The sequence below is a fragment of the Sorex araneus genome, chromosome 3, assembly GCF_027595985.1.
Source record: "Sorex araneus isolate mSorAra2 chromosome 3, mSorAra2.pri, whole genome shotgun sequence".
In the NCBI taxonomy this organism is placed as follows: Eukaryota; Metazoa; Chordata; class Mammalia; order Eulipotyphla; family Soricidae; genus Sorex; species Sorex araneus.
The window spans coordinates 235,717,830-235,733,478 of record NC_073304.1 but is presented as its reverse complement, the minus strand read 5'-3'; positions in this window follow the sequence as shown (position 1 = coordinate 235,733,478).

Sequence of the window (15,649 nt, the reverse complement as noted above, 5' to 3'; positions counted from 1 at the left end):
CCCCCGCCCCAGCCACCTGTTCTGACACTTCAGGGGTCTAGAGTGGCTGAAGGAGGAAGCACGCGATAGTGAGGAAGAGAGAGAGCAGAAGGAGGGAGGTGAGGGACTCCACGTGTGCCGCGGGCTGTGTCCACACCCAGCTCCAGGTGAGAGAATGCTGCCGCTCGAGCTCCTACTCCTCATCCTCTGTAGCCTCTCAGGTGAGTTTGGGCCTGGCCTGGGAGAAGGAATCCTGCCCAGGGTCCCGCTGGGCTCACCCCCCTTTGTTGGAGTGTCTAGGTCTTAAGGAGGGAGGCCGGTCTGAGTGCAGTGGACCCGGAAAGGGTGAGCTGCAGGGGCTGCACAATCCTCTCGGGCAGAGCTCCTGACCCCCAGCGGGTGGCCAGGTGGACAGTGAGGAACCCCAGGTCGGGTCAGGTGGAGCAGTGGAGACAGCACAGAGACCAACGTCCACTCCTCCAGTCTCTGTGTCTCCAGGGGTGGCGGGTGCCCTGGAAGGAGGGGACGGGGTGCAGGAAAGAGAGCTGGGAAAGTGCTGGACTGTCAGGGAGCCTGCACTGGGCACCGGGAGCAGGTGGGGCAGGCGGGAGGGCCGAGGGCTGGGAACGGCTGGGGTGGCTCATGGGTGTGACTGTGACTGTCGGATCTTCAAAAAGAACATGGGTGGTGGGGGGTTGCCCATTCATGTTCAGAGAAGGCCTGAGATGTCAGTCCCAGGGACCTGGGTACCTTAGGTTCTGGGCAGGTTAAGACTCTGTGAGGTGACCTTCACCCAGAAAAATTCTCGGGTTCTGAGAGCTGAGAGCTCTGGGCCTCCTCACAGTTGGGATGGTCGACCCCCACACACCTCCCTGTACTTCCAGAAGTCTCAGCAGCTATGCTCAATTCTCACCCCGATGCCAGGTGAGCTCAGCATTCAAAAAGTTCACTCCGTCTGGACCGACTAATTAAAAACTGGATTTTTTCTAGGTGAGCGGCCCCATTCAAGGCCTCATGACAACTCCAGGCCCTACAACAGTGACACTCCAGCAGGAGCACACAGATGGGATGGGAGGGCATGAGAACCAACCAATCTCAACTAGAAAAAGCATTAACACTGGAGCTTAACCTGTAAAAACATTTTAATAGACCCTCAGACTAGGACTTAATATCTGCATGGTGTGATACAAAAGTTTTCACTAATTTTCTTCTAAGGGAATATTTTTTTATCCTTTTATGAGTCATTTTTGGGTAACAAGCAATATAAAATGAATGACTGTGGTCCTGCTGTGGATAAATGCTTGGGGGGTGGTTGGGAAAATGCAGACAATTGTGGAGTGAAGGTGACAGTGGTGGTGGGGTTGATGTTGGAATATTGAATGCCTGGAACCACTCTTCATGAGCCGCTCTGAAAACCACAGTTTTTAAGTAAAGTTTGAGTGAAAAATGTCTCTATGTGGGTCAGTGCTGAGGTGTGGACTCTGCCTGGAGCATGGCTATGGCTTTGGTTTGTTGGAAAATTCCAATTTTAATATTATTTCATCATTCATCCTTTATCAGGAGAAAAAATATTCTTTTTTTATTCATCCATATGCTCTTCTCCTTTCTTTGCATTTTCACTTTTGTATTAATATATCCCAATGTTACTTTTTATTTAATATTTTCTATATAGTTGTTCGCAATAGTTTATTATATTCAACATTCCAACACCAATTCCACCACCATGACACCTTCCCACAACTGTATTTAGAATTTTTCTTGCCCCAACATTCAAAGCCTGTCCCCAAAGCAGGACCTAAATAATTTATTTTGTATTCCTTGCTATGAATAATCCACTAACAATGACCCAAAAAAGTTTCCTTAGACGAAAGTGTGTGGGAAGATTGTTGTGTTTCACCTTGGAGCCATTGAGCTCTTCTATAAGAGATTACTAACATGTTGTCACAGGTTGAGTCTTACATTCTAATATATATATATAATTTTTGAAATCAAGACTGGTTGTCTTCTACTTAACACCCCGTCAAATATGGTGTGCTACTCTTGGAAAATCAGTGGTGTAGAGTTTGAGATGTCACAGGGGCCATGAATGCAGCCCACACTCCGAGAATTCTAAGGTTTTCACTAGGGTGATACAGCTAGAGTTAAATGTTTCACTGGATGGTGACTTTGGGTCTGGAGGCATCTCTGCAGCATGTTGCTCTCCTCCTCGTTGGAGGTTCATTTGTGAGCCGCTAGGTCAGGGTGTTAATGAGCTTATATGGAGCCAGAGGCAGTTTGTGAGCATGACTTCCAGAACATGGAGATGGGGGAGGTCACCCAATCCTGACTCTGTGCAAGCCTGGAGATTTCTGTCACAAAACCCACAGGACTGGTTTTTCAGCAGTTTCTCTCATGGATGAGGCTCCTCTGAACCCATAGAGATTGATGGCCGTGAGCATTGTGGCAATTGTGTTCTGATGTTAAATTTAATTCCAATCAAAATTTCATGAAAATATTGAACTAAATATCAAAAAGAAGAATGCACCTGGAAATTATTCACAGGAAATAAAAATGACGTGAAATTATTTTAATTTGAGCTCCCTTTAAAGACGATATAATTGAATAATATAAAATATATAAAATATAGAAGTATTGAGACTCATATTTCTTAAATAAAAACACAGAGATTTGGGGATGTGGCTTAGTGATAGAGTACTTGCCTTGAATGTGTCAGGTCCTGGGACTAATGTTTGGCTCATAAAGAAAAGGAATGAGAAAGACGGAAAGAAAAAAGAAGAATGAAAGGGAGGAAGGAAGGGAGGGAGAGAGGAGGGAGGGAGGAAGGAATTACTGCATATTCTAACTGCTGTGTAAAACTGAAAGCTGAGGGGCTGAAGCAATAGCACAGCGGGTAGGGCGTTTGCCTTGCACGTGACTGATCCGGGTTCAATTCCCAGCATCCCACAAGGTCCCCTGAGCACCGCCAGGAGTGATTCCTGAGTGCAGAGCCTGGAGTAACCCCTGAGCATCGCTGGGTGTGACCCAAAAGGCAAAAAGAAAAAGTGAAAGCAGAGTTCAAAAATAAATTCTTGTTAAATAAAATTAGCACATGAGTCAGCAACTTTACAATTCCTCTATTATAGGGTCTGAAGCAAGAGTACGGCAGGTAGGGTGCTTTCCTTGTGCAACGCCAACACTGGTTTGGTCCCTGGCACCCCATATGTTCCCGGCACCACCAGGCTGAATCCTGAGCACAGAGCCAGGAGTAAGCCCTGATCAGTGCTGGGTGCTTTGCAAAAGATATCTCATTTTTAATTGTGGGGAAAATATCCTTTTTTGATTTTTGCTTTTTGTTTATTTGATCTCTGCCCATACCTAGTTGTGCTCAAGGATAATCCTTTCTATTTTAAAAATTATTTATTTATTTATTTATTCTTGGATTTTGGGGTCAGACCCGGCAATGCTCAGGGTTTTCTCCTGGCTCTGTACCCAAGAATTACTACTGACAATGCTCAGTGGTCCATATGGGGAGCCAGGGATTGATCCCACGTGACCTCATGCAAGGCAAAGCCCTTTCTGCTCTACTATCGCTCTGGCCCCTCAGTGCTTACTCTTAACTCTGTGCTCTGGGATCACTCCTGGTGGGGATACAGGATGCCGCAGATCAAAACCCAGGCCAGCCGTGTGCAAAGCAAGCACCCAGCCTGAAGCACTGTTATTCTGGCCCAAAGGAGCAAATCTTTTTTTTGGGGGGGGAGGGGCGGTGGGGGGTTAGGGGAGGCACACGGAGCGATGCTCAGGGGTAACTCCTGGTCTGTACTCAGGAATCACATATGGAAGTACTCGGGGCCATATGGGATGTGGAATATGAATCTGGGTTGGCCGCGTGAAGGTAAACACCCTTTCCGCTGTGCTGTCACTCTGGGTCCCAAAGAGCAAATTCTTAGCCTTAACTGTGCTTCATTGAATCCAGAAAGAGATTATCAGATTTCATTTGGGAAGAGATAGGATATATTCTTTTTTTTTTTATTTCTGGGTTTCACCCAGCAATGCTCAGGTTTTACTCCTGGCTCTGCACTCAGGGATTACTATTGGCGGTGTTGGGGGACTGATGGGATGCTGGGGGTCGAACCCAGGTGGGTTGCATGCAAGGTAAATGCCCTCCCAACTCTCCTGTCACTCTGGTCCCAAGAGATATTCTCACAGAAATGAAGGAATCAATTTAAATGTGAGAGAAATTAGTAATTTAGATGATAAGAGACAATAGTACCAACTGAATCTGAAAACAACTTGAATGCATGAAGAGGTTAAAAATAAAGAAATCCTTCATCAGAAAAGAGATCAGTACAAGTAGAAAAATGTATAATTACAATAGTCAGAAGTTTTCATGATAAATCATATTTGAGTATATTTTCAAAATTTTGTGCTAATTTAGTCTATGAAAGGTCTAGAGAGATATCACAGCGGGTAAGTTGCTCGCCTTGAACAGTCTTGGCTCTGTTCACTCTCCGCACCACCTGTGATTCCTTGAGCCCTGCCAGGAGGGATCCCTGAGCACAGAGCCAGGAGTAAGCCCTGAGTGCAGTTGGGTGTGGCCCCCAAACAATCTCCCCAAATGACAATAACAATACTCCATAAAATAGATAATCCTGGGGGAGGCAATAACAGTAGAATAGACCCAGGATCGACAACAACTAAAACACTTCAATACTAATATTCATGCGGAAAAATAAAATATTAACCAAATCAAGGAATTTGCCCAGTAAAGAATTGGTGCAAGGCCAGTGACGTCGCTCAGTGCAGAGCATTTGCCATGACGTGAGGTCCGGGGTTCCATGGCGAGCGACAGCAAGAAAGAGCTGGTCCAAGAGCTCTGGGATAATCCTGCAGGGTCTAAGGAAACAACGACTCCTCCGTTCTCTGGACATCTGCTCTCCCGGCCTATGCAGACGTCATCTTCAGGACGCTGCAAAATGAGCAGCTCTAATGCCAACCTCGCAAAGACAGAGGAAGGGAATGACAGGCTGAGCTCACTCAGGGACAGATCTGGAGCGGGGTGTGACCGCTGGGTGCAAGCACTGATGGACTGTCCCCTCGTATGCATAGTGAGGGGCTGGAGAGATAGCACAGTGGGTAGGGCGTTTGCCTTGCATGCGGCCGACCCGGGTTCAAATCCCAGCATCCCATATGGTCCCCTGAGCATGGCCAGAGTTAATTCCTAAGTGCAGAGCCAGGAGTAACCCCTGTGCATCGCCAGGTGTGACCCAAAAAGCAAAAGAAATGCATAGTGAACCATTCATTTTTAAAATATTAAAATAGAATAATATAAAACTTTTAAATTTTTATTCAAGAATAATTTTTTTTACTATACTCACATGGTTTACTAAGTAGTTCCTAATACAGATGTTTTGGGGATCAGTGTTCCAAAACCAATCCCATCACCAGTGTGACCTGCCCTCCACCAGTGTCCCCCAGTTTCCCACCCACCACCCCAGCCTGCCCTGTGTGGGCACGAGTAAATTTACTTCAAATCATTTATCATAACACAAAGCGGAGAAGAATGAGCAAACCTTAGAAAGGACAGGAGTCACTTTATGGCGATTGTTCCCTCACACTGGGGTTAGTAAAAACGCCATCCGAGGCTGTGCCCAGCTGGTTGCTGCTGACTGAGCCTCTAGGTACTGATCAGGCCCCTGAGCTGGGGCTTCTGGGCAACTTTCCCATCAGCCTCGCTGGGACCCTGTGGGCCGACAGCACTGTGGGATTCTGAGGTCCGGGAGCTTCAGTGTGGAGCGATGTGGGGGCTGGGCAGCTTGATGAGGGTCAGCTCTGGAGCTGGGGGTGAGGGAGTGGAGGTGGCGGAGCTGCTGGGACTTCAGGCAGAAAGGGGAATTTTCACACCCCCATTTCAGGAAACCTCCCCAGTTCTCTGCCCAGAACAGTCTACCTGGAAGGCTCGGTGGCACCATGTTCATTTGGAGACTTGGTACTGGGCCAATTCTCTGCCCATGACGTGGCCCAGAGTGACCCATTCACACCTCTGCTACTGTTGTCATTTCTGGTTTCGTTTCCAGCAAACAGACCCACACAATGCCCAGCGTCCGGCCACTCCATCACAGTAGAATAATCTAGAACCACAATCCACATCCTGCAAAGGGACAGAAGCTGTGTGGGAAGGGCCTGTCTCCTCGGGGTCCCTAAACTCCCAGGTGGTGGTACCAGAGCTGCCCAAGGCTGACACGGCATCTCAGGACCCCGCTGTCTGCAGAACATTCCGGAAAGGAAAGAGCCTTTCCGTGGCCCTGAACCTTCAGATGAGTCAGAGAGAGAAAGTGTTTCAGAGGAGAAGCCTCTGCACCCGTAATGCCTGCGATAAGGGAGGGACGGTCAGCATCAAGATGGACAGAGGGAGCCGGGACACCCCGAGTGATACACACAGAGAATTCCCCTGGGGGCCAAAGCAGTTCCTGGAAACCACGGCCCTGGGGGAGGCGGGTTCCACAGCACACGGGGCAGCGGGCACTGAGCCATGGGGAGACTTCAAGGGTGTCTATAAGACGGTTTACCATCAACCCAGGAAAGACCACCGTGACCACTGGGAAGAGCCACCAATCCCAGGGAGGCGTGGCTGTAGCCACTCGTGCTCCTGTCACCAGAGCAAAAGCATCATCCGTGACCCACCACCCATCACCCTCCATCCTTCATCCTTCAGAGACAGGGCACGGGCCCCGCCAGCCCAGTCCTGTGCTAAGGGACAGGCAGAAGTGTCCATGTGCAGCGGGTCTGGGCCACCGGGCAGGGGTCGTCCCTGCTCAGGGTCACGGTCTTGAGTATCTGAGGCCCGTATGGGGTTTTGTGGTTCCGGAGAGGATAGAGGGGGGACTGGGGGAGGCACGTGTCCCGAGGCAGGGAGGGATGGTGAGAGTCCTCATGCCCGGTGGTGGCGCTGCTCACACTGGGAGGTGACAGGCTCATGCATTTGTCTCCAGGCTCAGCTGCTCTCAAGGAACCCAGAGAAGTTGTCGGTCAAGCTGGAGGCTCCTTGACTGTGACCTGTGACTATGGCCCCCGGCATAAGTGGCACCAGAAGTGGTGGTGCCGAGGGGAGACCCTGAATGGCTGTTGGAAATGGGTAAAAACCTCTGGAGCAGAGCCGGTCGTGAGGAAGGACCGGGTGACCATCAGGGACGACCAGAGTCAGCACAGGTTCACCGTGACCATGGAGCAGCTCATGGACAGTGACGCGGGCATGTATTTGTGCGGGATTGAGAGAAATGGACATTATCTGGGGTTCCAGGTCAGAGTGACCATCCGCCCAGGTAAGTGACCATGTCCATGTCACGAGTCCCCAGATCCTGCTCTGGATACTCCCAGGGTCCCTCTCCTGTCCTCGTCAGTCACTCTGGGGGAACTCTCCTGGAGCTGAGTCCTGGCCTCAAGCCCATGTGGTCATGGGGGGGGCGGGTAGAGGGACTTTTCTGCAATGCTCTGGGCTCCCTCCGCCCGGGTGCCCCGGCCCTCTCTGGGCTCAGCGCTTTCTGTGAGAGCAGAGCCACCTGTGACCTGGTCTCTCTGTCCAACTCCAACCCTAGCCCCGACCACCACCATGATGGCCACCACAACCACCACAACCCCCAATGCACCCACAACAGCGGCCAGCACAGAAGAGACCACAGACGCTCCGAGTGTGACCAGGGCCCTCTCCAACACCACGTGAGCCAGCCACATGCTCTGCTCTCTGCCGCATCCCTCTGTGTCCACTGCTCCATGGGGACCCCCAGGACTTATCTCTGGACCCTCTGGCTCCTCTAGGGTCCCAGCTGGTGTCCCCCACATTCCCCTCAGCCCCAGTGACCCTGAATCTGAAACCAAGACGTGAGTGGGGTGGGAGGCACCCTCAGGGCCTAGAGGGAGATCGCGTCTCCGGCTCCTCTCCCGGCTCTGTCCCTGCCGACATTCCTCACCCCCCCCCCCCGCCATGTCTCCTGTCCTACCCCCTGCCCGTGTCCTCTCCAAGGCCCACCCCTGGCGCAGGGCCCGGAGCCCAGGACTCTCCACCTGGACTTGTGGCACACCAAGTCCCCAGTGGTCCAACAATAGGTGCCGATGGTCTGAGCTGCTGGGGGAGGACCCTTTTTTCAAAGGTGGGAGCACTGCGGGGAGGAACCTGCCACGTGCTGTCTGAGCTGCTGTGTCCACCCATCATGCCTGTCTTTGCTCCTCCCCCCTTTCCCCTCCAGTCCTGTTCTCGCCCTCCCTCCCTTCCTCCCTCCTCCTCCTCTCCCCTTTTCTTTTTCCTTCCTCACCTCGCCTCTTCTTTTCAGTCCTCTCTTCTCCCATCCCCTCTTTTCCCCTACCCTCCCCACTACCATCCTCTCCCTTCCTCTCCTCTTTTCTTCTCTCCCCTCCCCTCCTCTCCTCCACCCTCCTCTTCATTCCTCTGCCATCCTTTTCCATCCTCTTTTCTCTCCCCTCCCCTCCTCTCCTTTCCTCTTCTCTTCTCTCTCCTCATCTTTCCTCTCTTCCCTTCTGTCTCACTCTCTTCCCCTCCCTCCTCCCGGTGCATCTTCACCATCTTTTGGGGGGGCTCCAATGGGCAGCAGAGGCTGGTGGTGACAACATGCAGGTCTGCTGCAGCCGGGGGGCGCGGTGGGGGGCTATGGCCCTGCCCCAGGGGCTCAGGTGTGAGGGGTCTATCTTGTTTCCAGGGGCTTCCCTGTCCCCCCGCTCCTCCCCGTCATCTCTGCTGTGTTCCCGCTTCTCCTGTTGGCAGCCGCCCTCCTTGCTTGGAGGAAGCTGAAGCGACAGAGGACAGGTGAGAGCGAGGGTGGGGTGTGTGGGTCTGATGGCAGCAGGGTCGGAGCTATCAGACAGCTGCTTCCCAGGGCTGGGGGCACCGCCCTAAGGCCAGCGCGGGAGGTAGCAGAACCACAGATGGCCATGGAGATAGGCCTATCTCTTCCCCCCACTTCCGCTCTGGTTTCTTCCTGGTTCTCGGGTGGCCTTGGCAGGTGCCAGCAAGTGCCCACAGCACCCTCCTGTCGGCTGCTGGTGGCCAAGGAGGGACCAGGATGATACAGAGTTCAGGACACAACAGACACACATGAGTGAGTGCACACACATGCACACATGCACATTCATGCACACGCACATAGAAGCACATGTACACACACATGCACACACCTCACACAGAGACCCAGGATGCGGGAGTAGGATTACGGCTACTCCCTGAGGCTCCTCTGCCCGCGTGCTCTCACCCTCAGGCCCAGTGCGGCACTCCATGGAAGGAACTTGGCTACAGGCCACACCCACTGTCAGACCGGCCTCCGCCTCCTTCCCGTGTCCCCACACTCATGCGCATGATGAGATACAGGACCACACAGCACACAAGGGTGTGCATGCATGTAGGTGGAATATGCACAGATGAACACTCAGAGACCCACCTCACTTCAATCAGGGGCCTGGCCCGCACTGGGAGCCCGAGTCAGAAAGTCCACATCCACTCCCCGCCTTCTCCCCGAGTCGGCCCCTGACCCAAGGTCCAGGTGAGGCCTCTCTACGCTCGGGTCAGTGACTCAGAAGATGAAACTAGGGGTCATCTGCTTCCTTTCTGTCTGAACCTGTGGGGACCTGGGCGTGGGGGTGGGGACTGTTTCAGGGCAGAAGAAACAGGAACCAGCAAGGATCCTGGATTCTGGCCAGATTCCTCTTTCTCTCCTTCCCTCCTTCCTTCCTTCCTTCTTCCCACCTTTCCTCTTTCCTTGTCCCTCCCTCCCTTCCTTCGTACCTCCCTTCCTCCCTTCATTCCTTCCTTCCTATTCTGCTAACAGGGCCCCAGGGCTGAGTAACACTCAGCCCGGGGCTATTTGGGTCCGTCAGTGCTGGGGGGCCCCAGGGGTACCCTGGCCGTGTCTGGGAGATGCGATAGAGCAACCCCTACCCGTGTCGCGTCTCGAATGTTCCTTGTTGTCTTTCAGCCACCGAGTTCCCCCCAGAGCCGGTAAGAGTCCTGGGGTCACACCCAGCCCCCGCCTGCCCCTTTCCCAGCTCCCACTCCTGGTCCCGGAGCCCAGAGATGAAGCACGGGGTTGCAGGGTCTGGAAAGGGTGGGAAGGAACAGGACTGGGTGGGCAGATGAGGGAAGTAGCAGGTGCTGGGCCCAATGGCCGCCCTGGAGGTAGGGTCTGAGACTGCCCCCTCTCAACTTCAGCACTGAGCCCAGTCAAACGGAACCTTTGTGAGGTGGGGGTCTTGGGGACCCGACAGCTTTGTGGTGGGATCCTGGGAGAGACGGGGGCACCTGGCAGAGCAAGAGAAGGGGGCAGAGGCTCGGGTGTTCTGGAGAAGCCCCTCACCCTGCCTGTCCCTCCAGGATGCCCAGGAGGAGGTCAGCTACGCGCACCTGTCTCTGCGTCCCCGTGACCCAGAGCCCATCTACACCAACACAGACCCCCGTGCGGGCCCTAGAGCCGGCAGGAGCCCCGAGGTGGCCACCGAGTACAGCAGCATCAGGAAGCCCAGCGTGGGGCTCCGAGACCGCCTCTTCAGCCTGCGCCCCCAGTGTGACGCCGCTATGGGGTCCAGGAGTTAGATGGGAGGGGGAGTTCCTCCCCACTCACCGCCTCCCGCCCACCACTTGGGAGGCCGTTCTGGTCCCCGAGGGGCTGATTGGGTGAGACTGAGATTGATAGCGGCGCACGGTCCTTCTTCCTGGGCGCATTGCTGAGTAATGCCCCTATCCAGACCTCGGTGCCGGGCCAACCCTCAAACAAGCACGTTCCAGACCACTGAACAACCCGACCCCGAGACCTCTGTGCTTTGGAGGTGGGGATGAACCTGCAGGGTGTGGCCCCAACCTCTGCCTGGCCCCCCAGGACAGGCTGCAGAAGTGGGAGCGGAAGGGCTGGGCCCATCCTGGAGATGACACCCCACCCGCAACAGAGTCAGCGCCCAAATCTACGCACAACAGAACTGTGCCTTCTCCTCCGTCTGTGAACTGGCTCCCTCGGGCCTTCCAGAACGTGCAGAGAGAATGACCCCTTCTCTCGTGAGCAACAGGCTGGACAATAAATGCAGGACACTAGGGCAGATGAGTCCAGCTTTTGTTCAGGTTCCGGCAGTCTCACCTCCTTCATTTAGCCCTGAACAGACCCTTTTTTTTTTTTTAGTTTTGGTTTTGCGGCCACACCCGGCAGAGCTCAGGACTTCCACTGGCTCTGCACTCAGGGGTCACTCCTGGAAGGCTCAGGGGATCCCTTGGCTGCCAGGGATCGAACCCAGGTCAGCCGCATGCAAACAGGAGCCTTACGCCCTGTTTTGTCTCTCCAGCCCCGGAATTTCCTTTCCCCAAGACCCGCTGAGGGACTCTGTTAGGTGCCAGCCCCAAGCTGTTTGCCTGGTCTCAGATCTAGGAGGTCACGAGTCATGAGGTCACAGACTTCCGTTAGAGCCTGTTTCCGTGTTCCCCAAGAAAAGTTTCCACAGAACAGGCCCCATCGGCCATCCCCGCTGCCTCCCGTCCCTGGACCTTCTGGCTCTGCTGCTAACAGTGTCTCTCCGTCCCGCTGGGCCCCCAGGGAAGCTCTGCCCCTGAACACCCCCATACAAACACAAACACAAGGGCCTTGCCTACTTGGCTCTTACCAGTCCAGGCTGCCAAGGGCCCTCCACCAGGGCTGCAGACCCTGAAGAGCTCCAAGACCCGACACCAGCGCCTCTGAATGCAACATGTGGAAAACGCATCTTTGTTTGGCCGAGAAATGCCCCAAGTCCTCAGAAACAGGAAGAGTCCTGCGGCCTCCAGGGGCTCCGCCGGAAGTTGCCAGCTTCTTGTGGGCAGGTGCCAGTGGCCAAGTTGAACTTCAGGTCTCTAGGGCTGTAGAGACTCTGTCTGTGGCTTTAATCTCCAAATCTGGGGGCGAGTTTGCTCCTTGGAAACTCAGACACACCTTTCCCTTCAGAGGGGAACTGCAGGGGTGGCCAGTAACGGGCAGGACTGATTTTCCTTCTCCTTTGGGACCCCGGGGCCCCGGTGTGAGAGCCTGTTCCCTACTGGACCCGGTCTCATTCCGCCTGGTGCCCACTGCTGGTCTCTGCTCCGGGAGCTCTAGCGGCTGTTTCTGTAAAGACATTTCTTGTTTGCCCATTTTCTACTGCATAAAATCCAAGTGATCCACCAGCCATAAGACTTGGTTTCCCATACAGAGTCTCTGAGAACCCCGATCCCTCATCGGGATGGGTAAAGTTGGGCAAAGGTTGACCCCGGGGTTCCCACTTGCAGAGCATGTGCCCGGCCCATTGGACCACCTGCCAGTTCCCTCTTTTGGCTTCATAATAAATGAATAAATGTAAATCATGGGCTGGAGCGATAGTACAGAGGGAAGGGCATTTGCCTTGCACGAGGCCAACCCGGGTTCAATCCCCAGCATCCCATACAATCCCCCAGCACTGCCAGGAGTGATTCTTGAGTGCAGAGCCAGAAATAACCCCTGAGCAGTGCTGTGTGTGACCCAGAAAGCATAAAAAAAAAGATAAAATCATGGAGATTCTCGAGTATTTGTCTCAGGGCCCCACGGAGGAGTAGCAGATGAAGACCCCAAACACTCACTGATACTTTCTCAGACACACACACCTCACACCACATAAACACACCATACACACACCTAACAGACACATAATCTCACACTACAGACACATACACATCCCTTACAACAAAGGCACACATACATCTCACACCACAAAAATGCATACACATACCTCACAACATACCCACAATCACACCAGAGGGACATCTCTGTTACTAACTCTGACACACAAACAGCTCATACCAGAGACATGCACACCCTCGTACCTGCCCCCGCGCCAGGCTGTGTTCACCAGGGCCCCTCAGAGGGGGTGGGTTGAGTTTCCCTCCCCGCCCCAAGCAGAACCCCGGCAGCCGAAAACCCCCAGAACCCAGCTACAGCCATGTTCAGGGCCACTCTTCACATACTCGGATAAGCCTCACACATGAAGGAACTGGTAGAGGAACTCAGGTATGTGGACCCATGGCTGAGATCTCCAAGCCTGCTCAGATCTGAGCCTCCACCACCCAGATCCCCCATTTTCCAGTAGCTTGGCCTTCACACTCACAAACTGCTCCCAGCGTCATGGAATCTCATCAATGGCCAAAATCCAGAGAGTATAAAACAAAGTTCCCAGAAGAGAGCGACACAGTTTTTTCTGGAGCCTCTGTCCCTCTCAGAGAGCCCAGCAAGCTACTGAGAGTATCCTGCCCACACAGCAAAGCCTGGCAAATTATTTTGGCATACTTGATATGCCAAAAACAGTAAAAAAATGATTTTCCTCATTTCCCTGATCGTGAAAGAGCCCCCAGTATGCCATCGGGCTACACTAGCATGCAACAGGGACAAATAGAGAGACATTACTGGGGCCTGCTGGAGTAAATCGATGAACAATGGGATGGCAGTGATACAGTGACGACAGTGAACTCTGACACACAAAAAGCTCATACCATAGACTCACACACCCTCATACTACACACACATATGCCTCAGGTCACAGACACGCATACTTTAGACTATGTTGCAGACACAGACACACCTTATATCAGAAACTCATACACCTCACACCAAAGAAACACACTGACGCTACACAAAACTCATTTCACACACTCACAGACACACACATCCCTCATACCACATCTCAGATGTACATTCTTCACTGCAGACCATGACTTCCTGACACCACACAAGTCATACAACACACATCTCACACCATAAGAAAAAAACACATTCCAGTCACACCACACACATACATGCCTCACGCCACATTTGAACCTGAAATCATAGCACAACTTGTGTTGCACATGCCCAACCCGGGTTCTATTCCTCCGCCCCTCTTGGAGAGCCCAGCAAGCTACCGAGAGTATCTCGCCCCCACAGCAGTGCCTGGCAATCTACCTGTGGAGTATTCGATATGCCAAAAACAGTAACAATAAGTCTCACATGGAGATGTTACTGGTGCCTGATAGAGCAAATCGATGAGCAACGGGATGACAGTGACAGTGACGGCTTGACTCACCAATTTGACAATCACAAAGACCTCATGGAACAACAAAGTGCAAACAGCAAAGTGCAAACTCCCGAGAATATGCCCAGGAACACATCTCACACCATGAACACAGGCACACCACACACGCACAGTGCCTCAGATGCTCTCCTCACACGCGTCGCCCTCAGACACATGCTCCTTACACACATTCCCCTCAGACAAGTCCCCTGACCTCACCTCACCCAGCCCAGATGCCCCAATGCTCAGGCCCTGAGACCTCACTTTACTGGACCCCAATCCCATACCATCCCTTGCTGGGGCCTGAGAGATTGGGGAGGTGTGGGGGGCTCCCCATGGTGGGAAGGAACCTCCTACCAGGGGCGCCAGACAGGGCAGGTGGGGCGTGGAGGGGCGACTGAGAAATGGGGTGAGGGAACATCTGAGTTTGAAGCGCTGTTTCCCAAACTGTGCTCCAGGGACTTCCTCCCGTGGAAACTCAGACCCGGCCCTCAGCATCTGCCCAGCAGCCAGCTTCCCGGGGCTGGGTGTGCCTTCCTGAGTGGGGGGACTCACCCCACACTTGTGTAAGCAGCGCAAAGCCACGGGGAGGAGGCGACAGAGCACACAGAGAGGTGACAGAGTGTGAGCCAGAGACACTGACCCGCGTTCTTTGCACCCTTCAGGAGCGAGACCTGGGGAAAGCGAGGCAGGAAGCAGCGGGGAGACCTGATGAGCGGGGAGAGGCGGACCCGCACAGTGACTGTGTGAGCCCCGGGGTGCCGGCACCCAGCAAACTCCTCCACCCACACAGCGGCCAGGGTGAGGGAGCCGCTGAGAGGCACGGGGAGCCCTGGGCCGGAAGTGCTTCTCCCAGAAGGCTGGGCCTTGGGAGGGAGCTGCTGGGTGATGGGGTTCCAGAGGCCAGGTGGTGACCCTCCCTTCAGCCTCCACAGCATATGAGCCCAGCCAATAGGAACCATAGCCCAGGGCCCAGGGCCCTCCCCAGGGTTGGGGCCTAGCCAGGCCAGCCTGGGAGCTCTGGCCACAGGTCAGCATGGAAATGGGGGCCCCACCCCCACCTGTGCATCTATCTGTGAGCCTGGGGGTTATGCCCACCCACACACCTCACTCTGCAGCTCTGACAGGGTAGAGGTGTGAGGAGAGCTTCACTCAGGGCTGGAGACCCTGGGCGGATGTCCCTGAGCCACACTCCCACAATACCCCTGCTCCTACTCGGGGTCTCAGGAACCAGCTCTGGGGCCTGACTCCAGACCCCGCCCTCGCCCTGACAGGCTCCCCTCTCTGCTACCCAGGGACTCCGTGATCCTGAGCCCTCCCTTCCTCGATGGAACTCAACGGGCACGCCCAGATACTGGGGGACCCTCTCCCGTCTCCCCCATCAGGGCACTGCTCTGCCACTGAGTGGGGCCTCATGGGCCTGTGGTTACTGGAATCCAGACGTGACCGTGGCCCTTGCTCAACCACCAACCCTAGGAGGTTCCAGTGGACGGCCCTGGAGGGCCTGGGAAAGACGGGCCCCTCCCCAGAGTCATGCTGCAGGGGGTGGGGACAGGCTGGGTGGAGTATGGAGGGGCGACTGAGAAAGGGGGTGAGGGAACATCTGAGTCTGAAGCGCTGT